This window comes from Chlorocebus sabaeus, chromosome 17, assembly GCF_047675955.1.
Source record: "Chlorocebus sabaeus isolate Y175 chromosome 17, mChlSab1.0.hap1, whole genome shotgun sequence".
NCBI lineage: Eukaryota > Metazoa > Chordata > Mammalia > Primates > Cercopithecidae > Chlorocebus > Chlorocebus sabaeus.
In genome coordinates, this window is record NC_132920.1 from 4,569,898 (window position 1) to 4,595,894 (window position 25,997).

At 41.7% G+C, this 25,997-nt stretch overlaps 1 pseudogene; it reads left to right on the forward strand.

The window, feature by feature from the left end:
- Window positions 1–21,128: 21,128 nt before the first annotated feature.
- LOC103222252 (26S proteasome regulatory subunit 4 pseudogene) lies at window positions 21,129–22,444 on the forward strand (annotated as a pseudogene).
- Window positions 22,445–25,997: the final 3,553 nt, after the last annotated feature.

Consider the following 25,997-nt stretch of genomic DNA (forward strand, 5'->3'; position numbering starts at 1 on the left):
TTGCACCTCACACAGGCACCTCACAGCAGCAAGGGTGCCTGACTGCTCTGGCTCTCTGATGTGTCTTACTCAGGAACGCCCTCTGGTCACTCCTGGAATCCTCTCTAACCTCTGCAGATTGCTTCTCGTTGTTTTCTTTTTCTAAAGGTAATGTGGAACCCCAGAGAGTGTTATGAACCAAGGATTACAACTAAACCAATTCTGTGAAACTGGGGTCTGTTAAAAACAAAACAATCATGCTAAAAAAAAAAATGTGTATGCTTGCCAAAAATATAAGCAATACAGAAAGGAATAAAGCAGAGATCAAAATTCAACTGAAACCACACCCTCAGAAACAACCATCATTAACATTTTGCACAATGTCTTCCAGAACACTCTGTAATCCTCCATGAAAGAGACCCATCCTAGGACAGAGGAATCACTCCCAGATGAATGTGTCGTTGTTCCTACAGTGGCTACCGCAGGGGGCTTGCCTCGTTGTCTATATTCCCAGTGCTTAGTACAAACACAGGCACTGCAGAGGACCCATACATGTTGGTCAAATTAATAAGAGCATATGTGGCTGCAGAGCTTGGCAACAGCAAGAATAATGCAGTTCCTTAACGTCACTTACACAGCAAGAAGCAGAGACCCCGAAAGAAAGATGAACTCACCTAGCATTAAGGGAGAGGGTGGAGCACTGGAAGGCTTTGCTCCAAAACAGATCCAAATAAAGTTGCATTTCCAATCAATGTGGAAGATATATTTTTAATAAATATTGCCAAGATAATAAGTAAATAACATAAGAAAAAAAAAAGGTAGGGCTTTCTTTCACACCACATTAAACCATATATAAGAACTAGAAGTCCATCAGTGTAGGTAAACATGGTCTTGGGATAAGCACAGAATAACAAAGATACAGATAGAAAAGGAAGGATCAATTGCTTCACAGCACAAAATTTTTAAGAACCTTAAAAAATTGAAAGGCAAATGAAAAAATACTTTTGAAGTATTGAATCAATAGCCTTTATAATATACAGAATTATTATGAATCGATAAGATAAAAGCACTAATTGAAAATAGGCAAAAGAAATGAAAAAGGTAATTCATAAAAGAAGAAACAAATCGACAATACATATCAGATTTTATAGGACTATATGTTTAATAGGACCGAAGGTCACTAGGATTTAAGCAAAGCAAGTTCAAAGAAGACATCTTTATTGTCTACATGGTCAGAAAAAGCCTGAAAAGTGTCAGGCCTATGAGCCCAAGCCTGCCCACATATATCCAGATGGCCTGAAGCAAGTGAAGAATCACAAAAGAAGTGAAAATGGCCGATTCCTGCCTTTACATTCCACCATTGTGATTTGTTCCTGTCCCACCTTAACTGATCTATTAACCTTGTGAAATTCCTTCTCCTGGCTCAGAAGCTCCCCCACTGAGCACCCTGTGACCCCCGTCCCCTGCCCACAAGAAAAAAAACCCCCTTTGACTGTAATTTTCCACTACCCACCCAAATCCTATAAAACGGCCCCACCCCTATCTTCCTTGCTGTCTCTCTTTTTGGACTCAGCCCGGCTGCACCCAGGTGATTAAAAAGCTTTATTGCTCACACAAAGCCTGTTTGATGGTCTCTTCACACGGACACGTATGACAAAAAGAATACCAATCATTGTTGATGATATTTTTTATAAAAATAGGTGTTCTCCAATGCTGGTAGGATTGTACATGGGAATAACTCTTCTCTGGGTCTACTTGGCAACACATGTCAAAAACCTTTAAAGAGGGCCAGGCATGGGGCTCATGCCTATAATTCTAGCATTTTGGGAGGCCAAGGTGGGAGGATCATTTAAGCCCAGGAATTTGAGACTAGCCTGGGCAGCATAGCAAGATCCCATCCCTATAAAATTAAAATAATTATTTTTTCAAAAAGCCTTGGCCGGGTGCGGTGGCTCACGCCTGTAATCCCAGCACTTTGGGAGGCCGAGGCGGGCGGATCACGAGGTCAGGAGATCCAGACCATCCTGGCTACACAGGTGAAACCCGGTCTCTACTAAAAATATTTAAAACAAAAATTAGCCGGGCGTAGTGGCAGATGCCTGTAGTCCCAGCTACTTGGTAGGCTGAGGCAGGAGAATGGCGTGAACCCGGGAGGCGGAGCTTGCAGTGAGCAGAGACCGCGCCACTGCACTCCAGCCTGGGCGACAGAGCCAGACTCCATCTCAAAAAAAAAAAAAAAAAAGCCTTTAAGATGTGCCTGCTAATTTACTCACCGTTTCCAAAACTAAGAGTTTATCACAAAGAAGCATTTTGGGTTATATGCAAAGATGTTAACTGTGGTAATCTCTGATAACTGGTTATTTTTTCCTTTGTACTTGTTATTGTTTTCCAGGTGTTCTAAATTGAAAATCAATTAATTAATTTATTTATTTAGGACAATATCTTGCTCTGTTACCCACGCTGGAGTGCACTGGCACAATCACAGCTCAATGCAACCTCTGCCTCCCGAGCTCAGGCAATCCTCCCAACTCAGCCTCCCTAGTAGCTGGGACCACAAGCACATGCCACCATGCTCAGCTTATTTTTTGTAGAGGCAGGGTTTTGCCATGTTGACCAGGCTGGTCTTGAACTCCTGGACTCAAGCAATCTGCCTGCTTTAGCCTCCCAAAGTGCTGGGATTATAGGCATGAGCCACCATACCCAGTCTTGAACTTATTAAAAAATAAATGAGGACTTTCAGGTAAAGATGACAGATTGAACACTGATATTTACCTTTATTTTCTCCCAAAACCAAACTAAAATAACAATAATGTGATTTTTTTTTCTTTTTTTTTTCTAATTTATTATACTTTAAGTTTGGGGATACATGTGCAGAACATGCAATTTTGTTACACAGGTATACACGTGCTATGGTGGTTTGCTGCACCCATCAACCCGTCTCCTACATTAGGTATTTCTGCTAATGCTATCCCTCCTGTAGCCCCCTACCCCCCAACAGGCCCCGGTGTGTGATGTTCCCCTCTCTGTAATGTGATTTTTAGCAAAGAGAATGGAGGGGACGGGGGGGAGGGTGGAAAAAACCTTTTTTTATTTTTTTGACACAGAATCTCACTCTGTTGCCCAGGCTAGAGTACAACGGCATGGTCTCGGCTCACTGCAACCTCTGCCTCCCAGGTTCAGGCAATTCTCCTGTGTCAGCCTCCCGGGCAGCTGGGATTACAGGTGTGCACCACTACACCCGGCTAATTTTTGTATTTTTAGTAGAGACGGGGTTTCACCACGTTGGCCAGGCTGGTCTCGAACTCCTGACCTCAAGTGATCCACTGGCCTTGGCCTCCCAAAGTACTGAGATTACAGGTGTGAGCCACTATGCCCAGCCAAAAAAAAAAAAAAAACATTTTGAAAGCTGGAAAATGAAGGAGAAAGAAGTAACTAACTTAAGCAAAACCTGAACCAACCATAGGTAAAGCTAAGACACAACCTGAATCTTTAACATCCTGAACTTCAAAGGCTCAGGAGGCAGCAACACCCAGCTCCTTTGGAAGCACAGAAAAAGGTGGGGCAGGAAACAGAAGGTTTGATTGAAAAGCCTGTTTGAGAAGCAGTTGACCCCACTAGCTTTCTCTCCCAGCTCCACAAAGGCAGGAGCCTGGAGGGTTTTTCCCTCCGGAGAGGTAAAACCAAGCCTCTCTGGGCTGGCGAACACCAGGCAGAGATAAGGGCAGGAGTACCGCATGGAAGAAAAGGACTAAGTCAAAGCTGCACGCTGAGCATCTGAGTTCCAGCCTTCCTTCCCCTCGTGACGCTCAGAAGGCTGACCGCCAAGCTTAAATCCTCCAAGCAGAAGATTCAAAAACTCTTCTCTTGGGAATCCAACAAGTTCATGAGAAAGTCATCATCAGAGCGTTTCTTAACAAAACTGTCAAGCTGGGCCCAACACAGTGGCTTACACCTGTAATCTCCACATACTGAAAGGTCAAGGCAAGAGGATCACTCGAGGCCAGTTAACAACCAGCCGGGGCAATATAGTGAGACCCCGTCCCTACAAAAAATGTTTAAATCAGCCAGGTGTAGCAGTGCACACCTGTAGTCCTAGCTACTCGGGATGCTAAAGTGGGAGGATCATTTGAGTCCAGGAGTTCGAGGTACCAGTAAGCCATGATCATGCCACTGCACTTCAGCCTGGGCAACATATCAAGACCACGTTTCTTAAAAAAACAGGCTGGGCGCGATGGCTGATGCCTGTAATCCCAACACTTTGGGAGGCTGCGGCGGGGGGAATGGATCACGAGGTCAGGAATTCGAGACCAGCCTGGCCATCTCTACTAAAAATACAAAAATTAGCTAGGCGTGGTGGCAGGCACCTGTAATCCCAGCTACCCGGGAGACTAAGGCAGGAGAATCGTTTGAACCTGGGAGGTAGAGGTTGCAGCGGGCAGAGATCACGTCATTGCACTCCAGCCTGAGCGACAGTATGAGACTATGTCTCAAAAAACAACAACAACAACAACAACAACAACAAAAACAGCCGAACTGAATCATCTTACAATTATTTCCACTGTCAGTAAAGCCCTCCACTCACCTACTACCACCAGCACCATGCAGAGTAGACTACAAACAGATTTTTGGTGCACCACTCTTAAACTATAAACAGAGCAGGCAAGAATCCCAAGGTAACTTGAGAAGCATTTATCCTGTTTCATTGATCTTAAGATGCATGTGTCCAGATGAACATCTCTGAAATCCGCCTTACAAATCAATGGTATTACAAAATCGTGGTCAGTCAGGAGGTAGCCATGATACAGCCATGCAAAATAGTATCATGGACACTTTCTCGTAGGATTAAGAGCATCAGCATCAAAGGTTCTCAGAGTCCATAAAATATGGTAATCTGAAAACCAGAGACCAAAGCAAACTGGAAAAAGGAGGCAAAAACAGAGAAAACAGCCGCCAAACCATTATTAATATCTTGAGAGAGATAATGGAATACAATGTATTCATTTTTAAAAAATATGAAAGAACATTTAAATAATCCTGGAATTTAAAATAAGGTAGCTTGCAACAGAAGACTAGGTTGGGAAAATTTCCCAGAGAGAAGGGTAAACAGAAAAAGAGATAGAAAACAGACAAGAAAAAAATAAGAAAATTAGAGAATTGTCCAGGAGTTTCAAAAAGAGAAAATAAAGAAATCATCAGCAAAATTATTCAAGAAAAATCTCCCAGAATTGAAAAACAGTAAGTTTCTAGATTAAAAGGAGCCCAACAAGTCCCAGAAGATAAAATAAACCCACGACAAAGTGCATCCTTGTGATATATAGGAACACTAGGGACACAGAAAGATTCTACAAACTTCGAGAGAGAGAGACCACCACAGGTCTCTTGTAACAAGGCCGAATATAGTGGAGCAAAACTTCTAAATTCCTGAAGTCAAATGTTTTAAAACCTAGAATTTAATACTCAGCCAAACTATCAATGAAACGAGATGATATGGTAAGGACCTTTTTAGACCTGCAGGGAAAGAGGTGAAGAAATTACCCAGATAATGAGTGGAGGCAGAACTCGAGATGGCAGATGAGTCAGTGCTGTGTGGGCAACCCAGGCAGTCTGGAGCAGATCAGAAGATCCAGAAGAGATTTCTTCAAGAAAATGAAATTAAACATACTGAAGGTATGCCCAATTGAAAGAGCTGGCATTGAATTAGTTATAAGTATACAGAAAAATACGCAAATAGAACTGGAAGACAATTATTAACTCTATGGAAAATAAAAAAGTGCAACAGGAAGGAAAGGTAATGGTTGTGTACTGTGTGACTCAGCAAGCAATAAACACTGAAAAATGAGCCAACCAAAATTAGAACTTAACTGGATGAAGAGAATGGAGAAGACTTCAATTGTGTTCTTGACCACCGAGTACAGTTGGCCCTCTGTATCCGTGGATTCCACGCCTGTGGATTCAACCAACCGATTTGGATAATCTGATTTCAATCAGGCTATTTCCGATTGAAAATAGCTGGAAAAACATTGTGTCTGTACTGAACATCCCACTTTGAAAGGCTGAGGCGGGTGGATCACTGAAGGTCATGAGTTTGAGACCAGTCTGGTCAACATGGGGAAACCCCCATCTCTATTGAAAAAAACAAAAATTAGCCGGGCATGGTAGTACACACCTGTAGTCCCAGCTACTCGAGAGGCTGAGGCAGAAGAATCTCTTGAACCTGGGAGGCAGAGGTTGCAGTGAGCTGAGATGGCACCACTGCACTCCAGCCTGGGCAACAGTGAATGAGATTCTGCCTCAAAAAAAAAAAAAAAAAAAAAAAAAAAAAAAAGCTATGCTCTCTAGTAGATAATCAGAAATAACATGAAAGTAAATAGAAATCCTTTAAACCATTTCTTCCTCACGTAAGATATTTTCTGATGGAATCATAAGAAAAGGGGGAAATGTACACAAAGCAGGAGGGCTTTGGAAGAAATTAGGATGGTACCACGAAGTGTTTGGGGTTGGGAGCAACTATTCAAGGAATTTCCATTTCCAAGCTACCAACAGTGTATTAGTCCATTCTCACATAAAGAACTACCTGAGACCAGGCACAGTGGCTCACACCTATAATCCCAGCACTTTGGGAGGACAAGGTGGGTGGATCACCTGAATTCAGGAGTTTGAGACCAGCCTGGTCGACATGGTGAAACCCTGTCTCTACTAAAAATACAAAAATTAGCCGGGTCTAGTGGTGCATGGCTGTAGTCCCAGCTACTCAGGAGGCTGAGGCAGGAGAATCACTTGAATCCAGAGGCAGAGGCTGCAGTGAGCAGAGATCGTGCCACTGCACTCCAACCTGGGCCACAGAGCGATACTCCATCTCATAAAAAAAAAAAAAAAAAAAAAAAGAATTACCTGAGACTGGATATTTTTTACTTTATTTTTATTTTCTGAGACAGCGTCTTGCTCTGTTGCCCATGCTGGAGTGCAGTAGCACAATCTTGGCTCACTGCAACCTCCACCTGCCAGGCTCAAGGCATCATCCTCCCACCTCAGTCTCTCAAGTAGCTGGGACTACAGGTGCCTGCCACCACGCCGGGCTAATTTTTGTATTTTTAGTAAAGAGGAGGTTTCACCATGTTAGCCAGGCTGGTCTAGAACTCCTGAGCTCAAGCACTCCACCTGCCTCGACCTCCCAAAGTGTTCGGATTACAGGCATGAGCCACCATGCCTGGCCAAGACAGAGTCATTTATAAAGAAAAAAGATTTCATTGGCTCACCATTGGCTCTACAGGAAGGTTGGCCGGGGAGGCCTCAGGAAACAATCATGGTGGAAGGCGAAGGGGAAGCTGGCACGTCTTACTTGGCAGGAGCAGGAAGAATAGCAAGAGAAAGGGGAGGTGCTACACACTTTTAAACAACCACATCTCGTGAGAACTCACTCACTATCATGAGAACAGCAAGGGGAAAGTCTGCACCTGTGCAGGAAACAATCACCTGCCACCAAGCCCCTCCACCAACACTGGGGATTACAATTCCACGTGAGATCTGGGCGCAGACACAGACCCAAACCATAGCCAACGGAAAGCGACAAATCCACCACTGCAGTAACTTACTGTGCAGTTACTATGTCCAAAACCTGGGTGAACGCTTCCCACCATCTGAGGTTCTCTTCAGCCCTCCCCCGAGACTATCAAGTCACCAGCAACCTTCACTTGCCAAGCAGGGTGCCCCCTGCTCTGTCCTAGGCTTCCATGACCTTTCAGCAGCACTGGCTTATCGAACGACTCTCTCCTTCATGGAACACTTTCTGTCCTGGCTTTCTGACACCATGTTCTGCTGGTGATGCTCCCTTCCCATTTCCCCAGCATACCCAGCCACCCTACCCTTCTCTGAGCTTAGCTAGCCACAGCAGACTCCTCGTGATCCTCCCGCCGCTTTTTTTGCCTGTCTCGGGTCATTCTCCACTCAGCAGCGAGAGTGGATCATTAGAAACGCAGGTCAGATCAGACCATCCCTGCCTCTTCTTTTCACTCTTTTTTATTTGTATAAATGTATAGGGTACAGGAGTAATTTTGCCACATACATAGATTGTGTAGTGGTGAAGTCAGGGTTTTTAGGGTATGCATCACCCAAATAATGTACATGCACACATTAAGTAATCTCCCATCATTCACCTCCCTCCCACCCCCTTTCCCTTCCAAGTGTCCATGGTCATCATTCCTCACTCTGTGTCCATGTCTACACATTATTTAGCTCCCACTTATCAGTGAAAACATGTGGTATTTGTCTCTGTGTCTGACTTGTTTCACTTAAGAAAATGGCCTCCAGTTCCATCCGCAGCAGAATACATGATTTCATTCTTTTTTATGGCTGAATAGTATTCCATTGCATCGCATCACTCTTAATATGCTCCTATGGCTTCCTACTGCACTTAAATCAAAGGCAAGCTCCTTACCCCAGAGCCTACCTAGAGGTGCACCATATCTGACCCCTTTTCCCCTCCAGATGCTCCCTGGCTGTGGTCACATTGCTGGCTGCCCCTTGTCTTCCAGCTGTCAGCTCACACACCCCATTCTGAAAGAGGCCTCCCCATCACTCACTCTCACATCACCCTGCTGATTTCCTTCCTGGCACTTACTACAAATTGGAATTCCTGTGTGTCCGTTTACATACATGGTAACTGCGACTTCTGCCCTGTGATGCAAGCTCCATGAGGGTAGAGACTCTGTCTGTCTTGCTCAGGGTCTGGCTCAGAATTAGAACTAAATGAATATTATTTATAATCAATCAATTAGTAATTAATTAGAGGAAAAAATAGACTGAGAGACAGAATAAAATAAACAAAAACAAGAGACCCTAGAGGAAACAGATAATGCAGACAGTAGAAGAGGGCTTCAAAACTTTCTAAACTACCTCAGAGTCATTATAGTTTACTCATCAAGAAAGAAAAGAAACACAAGATGCTCACCAAAAAAGTAGATAACAAAATAACTTGAGTTTTTAAAATATAACTGACAAATTAAAAATTCAATAAAAGAGCTAGAAGCAGAACATTGATCTCTCAGATTATAAATTTAAAATGCAAAGATTTAGAAAAAATCACTTAAAAAGTTAAGAGATTTAAAAAGATCAATTCAAAAATCCTAATATCCACTTATGTTCAAGTAAAAGAGAACAGACAACATGCGAGAAGAAAATTATTGCATTTTTCCAGAACAAAGGAAAGATGTGAATCTCCAGGAATCACTAAGTCATGAAAAGGGTAAGTTAAAATGCACACACATGGCCGGGGGTGGTGGCTCACGCCTGTAATTCCAGCACTTTGGGAGGCTAAGGTGGGTGGATCACAAGGTCAGGAGTTCAAGACCCGCCTGGCCAAGATGGTGAAATCCCACCTCTACTAAAAATGCAAAAATTAGCCAGGTGCGGTGGCAGCTGTAATCCCAGCCTGTAATCCCAGCTACTCAGGAGGCTGAGGCAGGAGAATCATTTGATCCCGGAGGGCAGAGGCTGCAGTGAGCCGAGATCATGCCACTCACTGCACTCCAGCCTGGGAGACAGCGTGAGACTCTCTCTCAAAAACAAAACAATGACAACAACAGCAGCAGCACACACATACACAGCCCTGGAGCTATCATCATAACGTTTTAGAATGCCAAATATAAAGTTTCCAGAAAGATTAAGTTGCCTACAAAGGAACCAAAATCATGTTGGCATTAGATTTTTAATCAGCAATGCTCGACACCATAGGACAATAAAGTATTGCCTTTAAGTTTTGGAGAAATTTTATTTTAAACATAAAAGGTTATGTCTCCCTGAGCTATCAATCAATAGTAAGAATAAAACCTAGATATTAATGTATAAGCAAAGACTCTGATATTTATCACAGTGATCTTCTCTGAGAGCATTACTCAAGTGTGCACCCCAGCAAAACAACAAAGGAGTGCAAGAAAGTGACAGACACAGTAGTGTTAACCCAGGAGAGAGTGAAAAGACACCCTAGGGCGATAGCTGTGCAACAGCTACAAAAAAATAGATCCAAATTAGAACCTAGAAAAATTAGGAAATTCAGCAACCTCTAAACTAAGTGTATTCATAAAGAAAATTGATTCCCTGCAAGAAATTTTATCACTTGAAAGTTGATAATGTTAGTTATAACATGGATGCATAAAATAATAAAAGTAAGCCGGCACGTATCTTTAGTCCCAGCTACTCAGGAGGCAGAGATGGGAAGATCACTTGAGCCCAGGAGTTCAACTCAGCCTGTAAAAAATAATAATAATAAAGATAAATAGTTAAATTATGCTGTCCTTCTTCCTGTCTCCTAAAAATCACTCTTTATTTTTGAGAGTTCTCCTCTCTTAAGTACCTGAGTTTGTAAGCATAGCATCTCATTTCCTTCTCTAGTTATACAACCATATTACGTGGTTCTTCACTGAACAAATATTTATATAATCTTATTATAAACTACGGATATTGGCTTTCAGTTTTTACAATCAACCTGTAGGCAAAGCATAAAGGACGCATATGGTTATAGAAAACAGTATGTGTTGTAAACCTAGATGCTGAAATGATGACAGCAGCCGAGACAGATGGAGCTGGAACAGTGAAGGGAAATGCAGGGGAACCAATTTTCTCATTTTACAGAGTGAGAATTCAAGGGAAACTCTAACCAATAGGTCAGGATGTGAAAGTCCAAAAATACTACTTAAAGCTTCAGTGGTAGCCAAGACAGGAACTAAAAATAAAATGTGACAAGCAGAAACTAAAGAGGAGGAAAAGAAAGAAACATAAATTAATCATTGTTGTAATGGGGAGACAACAGATACTGTCTAAAAATCATAAATCAAGGAACAGAGGTAAAATCACATCATTTCGAATGTGGCAGTAACTACCAGAAGAACCAAAAGAGAAAGTTTAAAAAGTTGTATCTCTAAGGAGAAAAACAGGCTGAGGTGGCTGAAGAAAAAGGAAGGCTTGGGCTTTTTTTTTTTTTTTTTTTTGGTGTCTCTCTCTGTCACCCAGTCTAGAGTGCAGTGGCACAATCTCAGCTCACGGCAAACTCTGCCTCCCAGGTTCAATCAATTCTCCTGCCTCAGTCTTCCAAGTAGCTGGGATTACAAGCATCTGCCCACGTCTGGCTAATTTTCATATTTTTAGTAGAGCTACGAGGTTTCACCATGTTGCCCAGGGTAGTCTCGAACTCCTGACCTCAAGCGATCTGCCTGCCTCAGCTTCCCAAAGTGCTGAGATTACAGGCATGAGCCACTATGCCTGGCCCTGGACTTTTCACTTATGTCTTTCATACATTTTAAATATCTCTATACTATTATCATGAAAATGTATTTTTTAATAAGTTAAAATACATATGCAAAATTAATGTGCAATGTAAAATTAAGATAATAATTCTCTAGATACGAGTTAAACACCTTCAGGACTGAAGTTCATCATGGACCAGATGATCTGTAAGATCTCCAGATCTAATGTTCTAAAATACCTGGGAAGGCTATGAATTTAACTTCACAAACTGCCAACATCATCTCTTCTGGAAGTACATTGTCAGTGCTCCTGACCCCAACCTTATAAGCAGAGGTCATCTCCAGGAACATTTCTACTCCCTGCTCTGATTTAAAATACCAGCGAGAATCTGTTTTGAAAACAATCCACAGGACAATATTTTCCCTAAGGTCAGCTTTAGGAGAGGTGGTTCTCTTTCTTAAGAGGATTTGCTCTGCACTTTCACATACCGTAAAGTATTCCATTTTTGATGCTCACAGTACACAACTCTGAAAGGCGGAGACAGTGTGTACTACTACTTCCATTTAACTTAGGAGGAAACTGAGTCCCAAATACGTAAGTTACCAGCCCAAAAGTTCTTCGCACTAAATAACAAAGACAAGAGCTCCAACATGTCTCAGACCCCAAGTACTGATCTCTCCATTAACCTAGTTGCCTCTAGCATCTTCAAAAGCCCAATAATCCAAAGACAGACAAATAAGCAACAGGTATATGAAAATATACAGGTATATGATGGTTGGCATCACCAACCATCAGGGAAATGCAAATCAAAACTGCAATAAGATATCACTTCAGTTCTGTTAGGACATTATCAAAAAGACAAGCAATAAGAAGTGTTGATGAAGATGCAGAGAAAAGGGAACCCTTGTACATTTTGGTGGGAAGGTAAATCGATAAAGCCATTATGGAAAACAGTATGGAGGTTGCTTTAAAAAATTAAAAAGGGAGGCCGGGCTCAGTGGCTCACGCCTGTAATCCCAGCACTTTGGGACGCCGAGGTGGGCTAATCACCTGAGGTGGGGAGTTTGAGACCAGCCTGACTAACATGGAGAAACCTGGCTTCCACTGGAAAAAAAAAAAAAATTACAAAACTTGTTGGACATAGTGGTGCATGCCTGTAATCCTACTTACTTGGGAGGCTGAGGCAGGAGAATCACTTGAACCCAGGAGGTGGAGGTTGCAGAGAGCTGAGATTGTGCCATTGCACTCCAGCCTGGGCAACAAGAACGAAACTCATTCTCAAAAAAAAAAAAAAGAAAAATTAAAAAGGGGGCCAGGCACAGTGGCTCACGCCTGTAATCCCAGCACTTTGAGAGGCTGAGGCGGGCAGATCTTGAGGTCAGGAGTTCAAGACCAGCCTGACCAACATGGTGAAACCCCATCACTACCAAAAATACAAAAATTAGCCGGGTGTGTTGGCACCTGCCTGTAATTCCAGATACTCAGGAGGCTGAGGCAGGAGAATCACTTGAACCCAGGAGGCAGAGGTTAAGTGAGCCAAGATCGCACCACTGCACTCCAGCCTGGGTGACAGAGTAAGAAAAGAAAAGAAACAGAGTGGAAAGGTGGTTACCAGTGGCTGAGGGGAGGAGAAACGGGAAGATGTTGGTCAAGGAGTACAAATTTTCAGTTATGCAAGATGAATAAGTTCTGGAGATCTAATATACAGCCTGGTGACTACTGTTAACAATACTGCTTTGTATACTTAAAATTTGCTAAATGGGTAGATCTTAAGTGTTCTCACCACATACACTAACTCTTTAGAGAATAGAAAAAGAAGGAACACTATGCAGGCTCGTTTTGTGAGCAATTGCAAGCTTGGTATAAAAAAAATGTAAACAAGGTCAATATTGGAAAGAAAAATTGAAGGTCAATCTCCTTCATGAACATAAATGCAAGAATCCTGAACAAAATATTAGCAAACTGAATCCAACAATTAAAATTTTTTAAAAAATGACCAAGTTGGGTTTATTCCAGGAATGAAATTTACATCATTAGAATATACATTAATGTAATTTAGCTTATTAGTCAGAGAAAAATTATGTTGTGATCTTTTTTTTTGAGACAGAGTCTCATTCGGTCACCCAGGCTGGAGTGCAGTGGTACAATCTTGGCTCACTGCAACCTCCGTCTCCTGGGTTCACACCATTCTCCTGCCTCAGCCTCCCAAGTAGCTGGGACTATAGGAGCCCACCATCACGCCTGGCTAATTTTTTGTATTTTTAGTAGAGATGGGGTTTCACAGTGTTAGCCAAGGTGGTCTCAATTTCCTGACTTCATGATCCGCCTGCCTTGGCCTCCCAAAGTGCTGGGATTACAGGCTGAGCCACTGCGCCTGGCCTATGTTGTGATCTTAATTGAGATGAGTAAGCATGTGATAAAATTCAAAACAACATTCAGTTGTTTTTTCAGACAAAAAGTAAAAAAATATAATCACTTACACACTAGAAACAAAAAGGAATGTTCTTAACATGATAAGTGTATCTTCAAAGTAATGAGCAAAAAAAGGGTTTTTCAATTGTGAAATACTAACACATACTTTTAAAAATCAGGCATAATAAGATGTTACACAATCCTCAGTTCTACTCAGTGCTGCATTGGAATTCTAACCTGTGCAAAAATAAGAATACAAGCAAAGATAAGGAAAATAATACAGATTCAAAAAATATCTGTCATTATATGCAGGTATTATGTTCTACACAGAAAACTTCCAGTTATCTATACTTAGTTCATTCTCATGCTGCTAATAAAGACATACCCAAGACTGGGTAATTTATAAAGAGGTTTAATTGACTCACAGTTCAGCATGGCTAGGGAGGCCTCAGGAAACTTATGATCATGGTGAAAGGGGAAGCCAACACGTCCTTCTTCACATGGCAGCAGGGAGAAGAAGAATGAAAGCTGAGCAAAGGGGGAAGCCCCTTATAAAACCATCTGATCTCATGAGAACTTATGTACTATCACAAGAGCAGTATGGGGGGAACCACTTCCATGAAGCAGTTATCTCTACCTGTCCCCTCTCATGACGTGTGGGGATTATGGGACTATAATTCAACATGAGACTTGGGTGGGGACACAGACAAAGCATATCATTATACATTATTAGAAGTAATGAAAGAGTTTAGTAAGTTTCCCAGGCATAAAATCAACATGTGCATCAACTGCATCAACTGCATTTCTAAACACCAGCCAAAAAACAGGTGCAAAATACAATTTTAAAATATATTATTTACAGTAGCAACAACAAAATAAGGTACCAAAGAATAAGTCTAGTTAAAGAGTTACAAGACCTTTTGGCAGAAAGTTATAAAACTTTAGTGAAAGGTCTTAAATAGGACCTAAATAAAGAGAACAGCATCACTTTCCACGGACGGGAAAATTCAATATCTTAAAGATCAATCAATTCTCCCCTAAACTTTCATATGGATTCCATGTAATTCTTTCTTTTTTTGTTTGTTTGTTTGTTTGTTTTTGAGATGGAGTTTTGCTCTTGTTGCCCAGGCTGGAGTGCACAATCTTGGCTGACTGCAACCTCCACCTCCCAGGTTCAAGCGATTCTCCTGCCTCAGCCTCCCAAGTAGCTGGGATTACAGTGCCCACCACCCTGTCTGGCTAATTTTTTTTCGTATTTTTGGTAGAGGCAGGGTTTCCCCATGTTGGGCAGGCTTGTCTTGAACTCCTGATCTCAGGTGATCCACCTGCCTCGGCCTCCCAAAGTGTTGGGATTACAGGCATAAGTCACTGTGCCCGGCCGATTCAATGTAATTCTAATAAAAATACCAGTAAGACATTTCATAGAACTTGGCAAACATTCTAAAATGTATAAAGAAGAGCCAATGACCAAAAGCTGAGACAAGGGAAAGTGTTCTGCCAGAAATGACATAAGTAATTAGATTGTGTGTTATTAGCATGAGGATGAAAAACAGACCAACGGAACAAAAAGAGAACCCAGGAACTGATCCACACTTAATACAATGATACATGATAGATCTAGTATTGCAGATCAGAGAAAAAAAAAAAAAGTGAAAACGGATTTCTGTTCCATACCATACATAAAAATCAATTTCAGGTGTATCAGAAACCAAAACAGGAAAAGCAAAACTTTAAAACATTTAGAGAAAATACAAAAGAATATTCTAATGACCTGTGAGTAGGGAAAGATGTTTAATCAAGCAAGAAAAATACAAACCATAAAGAAAAAAATTAATAAAACTGACTAATAAAAAGAAAGCTATTGAGCAAAATCACCATTAGGAGGGTAAAAAGATAAGCCTGAATCTGAGAAGACACTCGTTGTTATAACCAACAATGAATCATTGTACAGAATATGAAGAGTATGCTACAGAATAAGAAAGAAAAAAATGAAATGTACAGAAGGCTTAAACAGGCATATCTGTGAAAAGCAAATATGAATGGCCAAGATATCTACAAAGACATACTCAACCTCAGTAGTAATCAGGGAACTGCAAATTAGAATGACAATAAAATAGATTTTCAAAAACAGAAGCCCAACAAAATCAAGCATTGCCAAAAGTTTAGAACCACAGATACTCTCATACATTCCTGGCAGGAGTTGGCTCAACCACATTAGAAATTAGCATTACTTCATGTACCAGATACTATTCACTGGTTTGCTCAACTTTTATTCCAACTTCTCCTAGGGTGCCTTCCTATATTTCAAAGGGCAGAAAACTAAAAACTCCATTTGCAAGACACCCTTATATCTAGGGTTCCATATACGATTGAAGTTTGACCCATCCAGTGCTCTCAGTGAGACCTGAACTGAGTTAAGTGAAGAGAGAGAGGCAGGGCTGAGGGTATTCGTTTTACTGGCAGGGATTAAAATGGTGGTTTCCCAATTTTAGAAGGTGATTTCAGAGCTGTGTTTGGTTGTGGAGCCAGCAGGTCTGACAGTGGCTTCTTGATTTAGCTGAAGTGGCCCCTAACTGTGCCCAAGGCACTGTGGCTTTGGAGTCAGATTGTATTGGCAGCTTTCCAATTCAAAACATAGCTTCCCATTGAAGGGAAAAGTGCAGCTTTCTTGGTGGCTCAGTGTGGCTTTGGTGTAGCCTCGGGAATTATCACTAGAAGTTCAGTCTTGAGTCTATTTCTTTAACCCTCCCAACAATTCTGTAAACGATCAATCATCTATCATAAATCCCTTTCTACTTTAATGAATGAGGGTGCATTCTGCTGTTTGTCCTCTACCTGAATCAATACACCAGCAAAGTTGTACTTGTATATACTATGCAGCCCAACAATTGTTTTCCTAGGTATAGACCCTAAAGAAACTCTTGGATATGTAAACCACAAATACATACAAGGATACTTATTGCAGCACTGTTTGTAATGAAAAACTGGAGACAACACAGTATCTAACAAGAGTAGCATGGATAAGTAAATGGTAATATAATCAAGAGAATACTACACAAATAAGAAAATGAATAACTTATCTGTGGATAAATTGCAAAAATAATGTTGAGTGAAAATAACTCATAACAGGCTATACACAGTATGATTTGATTTATACAAGCTTAACACTAAACGATATATTATTTGGAGGCATAAACATATATATGTATCAGATAGCTAGATAGCTAGACAGACAGATAGATATTTGGAGGTACATTGGTATATATGTATTTGGAGATACATTGGTGTATATAAATAAATATAAAGAAAATACAGGAAGCATTTGACACAGACCAGGAAAATCACTACTTCTGGCAGGAAGAGGCAGGGGTGTTAGAAAGGGTTATACAGGAGGCTTCAAGGGTACTGGTGGTGTGCCATTCCAAAGCTGTGAATGTGGGCTGGTATTCATTCAAGTTTGCATGTGTATCATATACTCTTCTGTATATATAATTTATTTGATAATTTTAACCATGTTAAAGAAAAATAAAGAATGAGAAGGCAAGAAAAAAATGAAAGTGTTAACACAACCAACCACATAATTTCAATTCTGTCCTAAAGATATACCCACACATAAATGAAATGACTAAAGTATGAGGTTATTATTGCAACATTATTTGAAATAAGAGATTGGAAACAACATAAATATTTATAAATTTGGAACAATGGTACATTCAACACAGTGAAGTAGGGTACGGTCGTAAAGTATACGAAAAAACTCTATCCATTGATGTGGTGTGATCCTCCGTGTGTGTTCAGTGAAAAATTCACGGTGAATAATAATGAGATTAACAGCTTTTTATTTTAAAAAAGAAAAAATATATAATATAATGCTATGAAATAATATAATAGCATAATATAATAGTAATATACACATATAAACGGCCTTTATTTATAAAAAGAAATGTTAAAAGAATACATTAGAAACCGATAAAAATGATTACCTAGTCAACTCTGGACACATGACCTATGAGTTAGCCCTGCTCTGCAAGGAGCAGTTTTTTTAAATAAAAGATAAAAACAAGCAAGCAAAAAATGATTCCTTACGGGACAGCGGCAGAATTGAAAAGAAGAGATTAGAGACAAGCTTCTCTAAGTATGTGTCTTCATATAGTTTTAATTTTTAAACCATGCAAAGATTTTTACATACTCAAATAATAAACTTAAACCCTATGGGAAAAAAATGAAGCAAATCCTGGAATTGAAAACAAACTAAACTAAATAAAACTAGTAATATTGTAAATAACCATCCAAAGGAAAGAGCTCCTTCTAGGGACTTTGAAGTTAGTACTTTATGCATGCTTGGTGGCATACTTCTGCAGAGCAATCTTAAATTTCATTTAGCAGTTCTATTGCTAGTAAAAAAATTAGTATGTTATTTTGAAGCAGTCTCTATTTCCCTCTCTTTCAGAGATAATTTTATCTCTCTCCCAGAGAGAGAGAGAAAAAGAGAATGCAAACAACTAATTACGGTAATATTAGGAACTAAAATAACAGTATAGAGAGGAAAGAGACACAGGGAGAAAAATCAAAGGTGTTAAATAAAACAATGCAATGTTGAATTGTTAAATTTGGAAATATCGATACAAACTCATAATCTTTCAGCTATATATTTCCTCTCTCTGCCCACTGAACGGGCCTGTGAAAACTCAGCAGCCATGAGCACACACAAAGCCCAAGTTTTGGTAACTAAATACCATTTTTCCACTGAAAGGACGCAGAACTCCTTGAAGAAATGGCTAACCCAGGTGCGGGTTAAGGAATGCAGAACATGAATCTGGGCCATCTTGTGGCAGAAACTAAGAAAACGTTCAAAAATTATAGGGACATGTTAAAAGGACCCAGAAGTAAGCTCAAAGAAGCTTCCACTGGATGCATTTTAGACAATTTCATACAAAAAACTACAATGACTGTAATTGAAACACATTGAATATATTTTTTAAATCCATGAGCCCATAATGACAAGAGAGTGACTATTATCTCAACTTCTGGCTCTGAAAATTGCAATTAAAGGGAAGGAAATAACAATTTATCTAGCATTTACAGGCAAATGTTAGCTAACAAATATAGAAGGAATTATAAAATTAGAATTCCTTTTTTTTTTTCTTGAGACAGAATCTTGCTCTGTTACCCAGGCTTGAGTGCAGTGGCACGATCTCGGCTCACTGCGACCTCCCGGGTTCAAGTAATTCTCGTGCCTCAGCCTCCCAGTTGCTGGGATTACAGGTGCCTGCCACCATGCCCAGCTAACTTTTGTAGAAAATCACCAGTAATTGTTTTCTCGTAATTGATCCAAGCAAAAATAATCAATGGGTGCTAAAAAGCCTTAAATACAAGTTGATGATGGCGAACTAGTTTTTCCCACAATAGCTAAGAATTATCCCACAGATTACTCCCCAGTCTCAAAGGTGAAAATGTAACTTTACAATGGAGATAGCTGGCTGTCAGCACCTTAAACCAATGATCATAACATCACTAATAGTAGGACACTGGTCAGTACGTGCCTCCTTATGTGGCACAGTATGAAGTGCACAGCATCCCCCATGAGGTTTCTCACCAAACAGGTTTAGTTTCAATCTAAGTAAGCCTTCAGTTTATTGTAACTCCCAGATACAGAGCACAGGAGACAGAGGAACAAGACAAGTGATACTATGAAAAACCCAACAGACAAATCCAGAATGTGGACATTCTTAAGTAGCCCAATCTCTCTTCATCAAGTCGACATACTTGGGAGGAGGGGAAGGGAAGAAATGACTGTTCTTGAAAAAGAGGAATGCTCTTGGTTAGATCTTGTTTTGAACAAACCAGATATATAAAATACTTTGGGGACAACTGAGGAAATCTTTTTTTTTTGAGATGGAGTCTCGCTCTGTCATCCAGGCTAGGGTGCAGTGGCGCGATCTTGGCTCACTGCAACCTCTGCCTCCTGGGTTCAAGCGATTCTTCTGCCTCAGCCTCCCAAGTAGCTGGGACTACAGGCGTGCACCACCACACCTGGCTAATTTTTGTATTTTTAGTACAGACAGGGTTTCACCATATTGACCAGGCTAGTCTTGAACTCCTGACCTTGTGATCCAACTGCCTCAACCTCCCAAAGTGCTGGGATTACAGGCGTGAGTCACCACACCCAGCCTGAGGAAATCTTATACACTGGAGCATAATTATTAGTTAAGTTAGGTGTTATATTGTTATCATGGTTATGCAGGAGAATATCATTTTGAGAGACATATGCTAAAGTATTTAAAAGTGAAGTTTCTTGAGGTATGTAACTTAACTTTTAAAAGTTTAGACAAAATAGTATATACATGCATATATGTAATGTTTTCATATGAAGCAAATATGTAGCAAAATGTAAAAAAAATTGTTAAATATGGCCAGGCACAGTGGCTCACACCTGTAATCCCAGCACTTTGGGAGGCCAAGGTGGGTGGTTTGCTTGAGCTCAAAAGTTTGAGACCAGCGTGGGCAACATGGTGAAATCCCACCTCTACAAAAAATACAAAAAAAAAAAAATAGCTCTGTGTGATGGTGCATGCCTGTACTCCTACTCCCAGCTACTCTGGAGGCTTAGGTGGGAGGATCACTTAAGCCCAGGAGGCAGAGGCTGCAATGAGCCAAGATGGCACCACTGCACTCCAGCCTGAGCAACAGAGCCAGAACGAGGGTTCTGAGTATAGATATATGTATGAACTAAAGAAAGCAGCTGGGCGTGGTGGCTCACACCTGTAATCCCAGCAATTTGGGAGGCCAAGGCGGGCAGATCACCTGAGGTCAGGAGTTCAAGACCAGCCTGGCCAACATGCTGAAACCCCATCTCTATTAAAAATACAAAAAAAATCCACTGAGTGTGATGGTGCATGCCTGTAGTCCCAGCTACTTGGGAGGTTGAGGCAGGAGAATCGCTTAAACCCAGGAGGCGGAGCTTGGGGTGAGCCGAGATTGTGCCACTGCATTCCAGCCTGGGCCACAGAATGAGACTCCGTCTCAAAAAAAAAAAAAAAAAAAAAAAAGCAAGCAAGAAAAAAGATCAAGTTATCAATAGTTAGAAAATGACACTGAAAACAGACCTATCTCACATTCCTATGACAGAACCATTTCACTCTGAATCCATTGTCGGAAGCTTTACCAGGTTGTTTGGACAACTGAGAGATTCTGAGCTTCCTGGAGACTGTCCCTCTCTCACTAGCAAGAATACACCAAAAAAGATGGCCCTCTGAAGATAGTTTTTAAAAGGTTCAAAATCGAAGCCCCCTCACAGGGGTTTAGCAATGACAGGTTCTGAAACTCAATTACTTGAAACATTTCTTCCACACCAAAGAAAGTTAAACCTCACCTTTGAAGGGTCTCAAGTTTAATCATAGTAATCAGTGATTCTGGGCTTAATCAGTCTTTGTAGAATAATTGGATTTCTTTCTTTTTTTTTTTTTTTAAGAGTCTTGAGTTCAAGTGGCCAAGGCAAGATGGGTCAAAGTCAGAGTGGTGGTCACCGTCCTGGAGGTGGCAAGAAGGATGACAAGGACAAGAAAAAGAAATATCAACACCCTGTACCAACTAGAGTGGGGAAAAAGAAGAAGAAAACAAAGGGACCAGATGTTGCCAGCAAACTGCCACTGGTGATACCTCACACTCAGTGCTGGTTAAAATTACTGAAGTTAGAGAAAATTAAAGACTATCTTCTCATGGAGGAAGAATTCATTAGAAATCAGGAATAAATGAAACCATTAGAAGAAAAGAGGAGGAAAGATCAAAAGTGGATGATCTGAGGGGAACCCCGATGTCAACAGGAACCTTGGAAGAGATCATCAATGACAATCATGCCATCATGTCTACATCTGTGGGCTCAGAACACTACGCCAGCATTCTTTCATTTGTAGACAAGGATCTGCTGGACACTGGCTGCTCGGTCCTGCTCAACCACAAGGTGCATGTTGTGAGAGGGGTGCTGATGGATGACACGAATCCCCCGGTCACAGTGATGAAGGTGGAAAAGGTCCCTCGGGAGACCTATGCCGATACTGGGGGGTTGGACAATCAAATTCCAAAAATTAAGGAATCTGTGGAGCTTCCTTTCACCCATGCTGAATATCATGAAGAGACGGGTATAAAGCCTCCTAAGGGGGTCATTCTCTATGGTCCACCTGGCACGGGTAAAACCTTGTTAGCCAAAGCAGTAGCAAACCAAACCTCAGCCATTTTCTTGAGAGTGGTTGGCTCTGAACTTATTCAGAAGTACCTAGGTGATGGGCCCAAACTTGTACAGGAATTGTTTCAAGTTCCTGAAGAACATGAACCGTCCATTGTGCTTATTGATGAAACTGGCGCCATTGGGACAGAAAGATATGACTCAAATTCTGGTGGTGAGAGAGAAATTCAGCAAACAATGTTGGAACTGTTGAACATGTTGGATGGATTTGATTCTAGGGGAAATGTGAAAGATATCGTGGCCACAAACCGAATAGAAACTTTGGATCCAGCACTTATCAGACCAGGCCGCATTAGCAGGAAGATTGAGTTCCCCCTGCCTGATGAAAAGACTAAGAAGCGCATCTTTCAGATTCACCCAGCAGGATGATGCTGGCCAATGATGTAACCCTGGACAACTTGATCATGGCTAAAGATGACCTCTCTGGTGCTGACATCAAGGCAATCTGCACGGAAGCTGATCTCATGGCCTTAAGAGAACTAGAATTAAAGTAACAAATGAAGATTTCAAAAATCTAAAGAAAATGTTCTTTATAAGAAACAGGAAGGCACCCCTAAGGGGCTGTCTCTCTAGTGAACCACAGCTACCATCAGGAAAATGGATGGGAGATTTATGAATCCCTGAAAGGGATGAGGTTGGGGGAGTTGCCCAGAGGAATCCCTGTTCCCATTGATTTTTATTAGCAAAACATCCTGTGTCTTTTGGAGTACAATGTGTAAGTGCCCATTGGGTGGCCTTCTTCTGTTGGTCACTGTGAAGCAGCCTGCTTCCCAATAAAGTGTGTTCTTTCACCCAAAAAAAAAAAAAAAAAAAAGTCTCGCTCTGTTGCCCAGGCTGGAGTGCAGTGGCACAATCTTGGCTCACTGCAATCTCTGCCTCCTGGGTTCAAGCAATTCTCATGCCTCAACCTCCAGAGTACATGGGATTACAGGTGTGCGCCACCACACCTAGCTAATTTTTGTGTTTTTAGCAGAGATGGGGTTTTGCCATGTTGACCAGGCTGGTCTCAGACTCCTGACCTCAAGTGATCCACCTGCTTCAGCCTCCCAAAGTGCTGCGATTATAGGTGTGAGCCACCGCACCAGTCAGACTTCTTAAAAATAATATTTTCTGTATAAAGCAAGAGTAAGAAGGTGGTCAGGAGACTTATCAGATTGAAATGATCTCCACGAAGTCCCAGGAAGTGAAAGGAGACTTCTCACTTCCCACTCAGCTCTCCAGCCCGTGAAAACCACCCATCCCATCATACATACTGCAAAGTAAACCTGAAGTCCAAAGTCCTGACAGCTTCTCACCTTTTATCCCCCAGCAACTGTAGTTAATAACAGCCACCCTGTATTAGTCCATTTTCACACTGCTATAAAGAATTGCCCAAGACTGGGTAATTTATAAAGAAAAGAGATTTGAATTCCACATGTCTTGGGAAGCCTCAGGAAACTTACAGTCATGGCAGAAGGAAGAGCAGCCTCATCTTACATGGTGGCAGGCGAGAGAGACTGTATGAGAGCACAAGAAAAACTACCATTTATAAAACCATCAGATCTCATGAGAATTCACTCATTATCACAAGAACAGCATGGGGGAAACCACCCCCATCATTCAGTCACTTCCCTCCCTTGACATCTCAGGATTACAATTCAAAATGAGATTTGGCCAGGCACAGTGGCTCATGCCTGTAATCCCAGCACTTTGGGAGGCCGAGGTGGGTGGATCACCTGAGGTCAGGAGTTCAAGACCAGCCTGGCCAACATGGCAAAACCCCATCTGTACTGAAAATATAAAAGTTAGCCAGGCATGGTGGCAGGTGCCTGTAATCCCAGCTACTCGGGATGCTGAGGCAGGAGAATCTCTTGAACCTGGGAGGCGGAGGCTGCAGTGAGCACAGATCGCATCAGTGCACTCCAGCTTAGGCAACAGCATGAGACTCCATCAAGAAAGAAAGGAAGAAAGAGGAGAGGAGAGGGGAAGGGATGGGAGGGGAGGGGAGGGGAGAGGAGGGGAGGGGGGATATGGGTAGGAACACAAAGCCTAACCATATCACAACCCATTGGCCACCAACCCACCTCCTCCTCCCAGAAGCTCTTCCCTCCCTGTGAGTTGGCAGGTGAACTTCTGTTATTCCTTTCTGGCCACATTTCCCACCTCCTTTACTCTACTCTCTTCCTCTGGAAACTAAACATAAGTACTTCACAAGGCTCTCCTCTTTTCCTTAAAAAACTCACGCTTTTTATACCTTCAACTCTCTCCTTCATACAGATGATTCTGTATTATCAGCTCACCGCTCACTTCACTCTTGAGTCCCAGACTCAAATTTCCAACTACCTGCTGGAAATCTGCACTTCATTGGCCCATGGGTATTTTAAACTCCACCTGCTCAAAACAGAAAGCAAGACAACCCCCTGAAAACCTACTTCTTCTGCACTTTCCACTCTTCTGTTCCTTCATATGAGAAAATATCCATATGAAGTACAGCACATATTCTCATCCCTGAGTGTACCATCCTCCCTGCACCCCTGCACGCAACTCAAAACGTCCATTCCCCTTAGCTGTTTTCTAGTGCCCATGCTACTGTTCTCCTTAGCTGTTTTCTAGTGCCCATGCTACTGTTCTCCTTAGCTGTTTTCTAGTGCCCATGCTACTGTTCTCCTTAGCTGTTTTCTAGTGCCCATGCTACTGTTCTCCTTAGCTGTTTTCTAGTGCCCATGCTACTGGTTCTGGACTCAGGGGATCATCTGCAAACACAAGTTCCAAGGCCCCATCTGCAGGTTTGCAAACCACTGCTCTCGACACAACATTTTCTAGGTGAAATCAGACCAAGGGAATGCTTATACCACATCAGACAGTCCCCTGTTAAACTGTTTTCACTGGGCTGTGATTTGTTGCGATACCCTTGGGTGCTTGAAGGCTGCTACAAACAGGCATATGATTAAAACTGCTGTTGTACTCATGCCAGAGGCGTAGCTAAGCATGTTAACATTACATCACAGAGGGGGCCTTTTATGAGGCGGGGTCCCTGACTGATGAGCCAACAACCACAGGAGGGTCAGGCGAGAGGCCCCGTGGAGGGTAACACACATAGAGTTCAGTGACCCCTTTGTTCCTTGAGGAGAGAGGACCTATTCCTATCTAAGGACATTCCCGGAAGGCAATGGGTTTCAAACAATGTCCTGAAGAGACTCATCTCAGGGAACTAAGCAGGTAGGAATGGAAAGGAGGAAAGGGGAAGGGAGAGGAAGTCAGTCCGGGACCCCCATCCTGGCTTCAACCAAAAGCTTCACTCTCATATGCCTGATGGATGGAGCTGCAACGTTTTTGAACAAAAGATTCCATTTGAACAAAGAGCTCTGGGTTCTGTAACTTTAAGAGTTTGGGTCTGGTTTTTTTTTTTTTTTTTCTTTTCATTTTTTGTTTGTTTTTTGCCACATCAGAATTTATAGAGAATTTAAGAGTTTTAAAACTATAATTAGGCCGGGTGTGGTGGCTCACACCTATAATCCCAGCACTTTGGGACGCCAAGGTGGGCTGAGGTCAGGAGTTCGAGACCAGCATGGCCAACATGGTAAAACCCCATCTCTACTAAAAAAAAATTATAAAAATTAGCCGGGTGTGGTGGTGTACGCCTATAATTTCAGCTACTCTGGAGGCTGAGGCACAGGAATCGCTTGAACCCTGGAGGCAGAGACTGCAGTGAGTTGAGATGGCGCCACTGCACTCTAGCCTGGGTGACAGTGAGACACTGTTTTAAAATAAATAAATAAAATAAAACTACAAATATAGAGGAGCAGACAGTGGCAAAGCAGATCAAGGACAGACTTCAGAAGGCCTTGAACTCTAAACTAAGGCATTCAGATTTTCACCTCAGGCCAATGGGGACTCGCCAAAAGCTTTTGTGGAAGGAACAGAATGGTGAAAGCAATGCTGAACAGAGACTAACTCTGTTACAGAGTTCAGGATGGAGACTGGAGTTGGAAGATAAAACAGAGGTACCAACTGCCAGGTGTTTTCTATAACAAGGGCCTCAGTCAGGTTTTCTTAAGGAAAAGATGCGTTCCATGAAGTCAAATATCCAAGAAAAGAGGTATACATTGCATACAATACTTTACTTGATCCTTTCCACATTCCCCAG